This window comes from Camelina sativa, unplaced genomic scaffold (assembly GCF_000633955.1).
Source record: "Camelina sativa cultivar DH55 unplaced genomic scaffold, Cs unpScaffold01716, whole genome shotgun sequence".
Classification (NCBI taxonomy): domain Eukaryota; kingdom Viridiplantae; phylum Streptophyta; class Magnoliopsida; order Brassicales; family Brassicaceae; genus Camelina; species Camelina sativa.
Genome location: NW_010922833.1, coordinates 2,941 through 3,520, shown reverse-complemented (window position 1 = coordinate 3,520; position 580 = coordinate 2,941). Strand labels below are relative to the sequence as shown.

Below are 580 nucleotides of genomic sequence, written 5' to 3'. Positions count from 1 at the left end.
TTTGGCCGAGCTTTTAGCAATTCTTTTTAAACCATCTGAATAGTCGACGTAGTACAATCCGTATCTCGTTGCATATCCATGTTCCCATTCGAAATTATCCAACATCGACCATGTGAAATAGCCTCTCACGTCACACCCATCCTCACTGTATATTTTGTATTCATAAGATTTAATTAATTTATTATCCCAAGATTTTTATTAATTAATTAATCATATACAGTGTATCAGTTTTTATTGAAGAGATCAGGGAAAAACTCTTACGTGATCGCTTTCTGGAGATGTTGAAGATGTTTTTGGAGGTACATTATTCTCGGCGTATCTTCTAGTATCTCTTCACGTGTGAGTATCCCATCTTCATAGTCATCATAACCTATACATTTATTTAGACGTGGTTACTTTTTATTATATAAAAATAATATATGAGTAAACTATTGATGACTAATAAAATGATGTTCATAATTATGCTTCTAACTTTCTTACCGTTTTCGGTGATGTAAATAGTTGGATTATTGTATTTATCTTTGATATAATTAAGAATCTTTCGTAAGCCTTCTGGATATGACCAAAGAAGTTTCGAAGT

The 580-nt window shown here is 31.7% G+C and overlaps 1 long non-coding RNA gene across 1 annotated transcript; it reads right to left on the bottom strand.

Moving 5' to 3' along the window:
• Positions 1–7: 7 nt before the first annotated feature.
• LOC104774160 lies at positions 8–580 on the bottom strand. Its single transcript, XR_765257.2, has 3 exons — positions 481–580; positions 262–370; positions 8–145 (listed from the first exon to the last, which is right to left on the bottom strand). It is a non-coding gene; the product is annotated as an uncharacterized LOC104774160 (long non-coding RNA).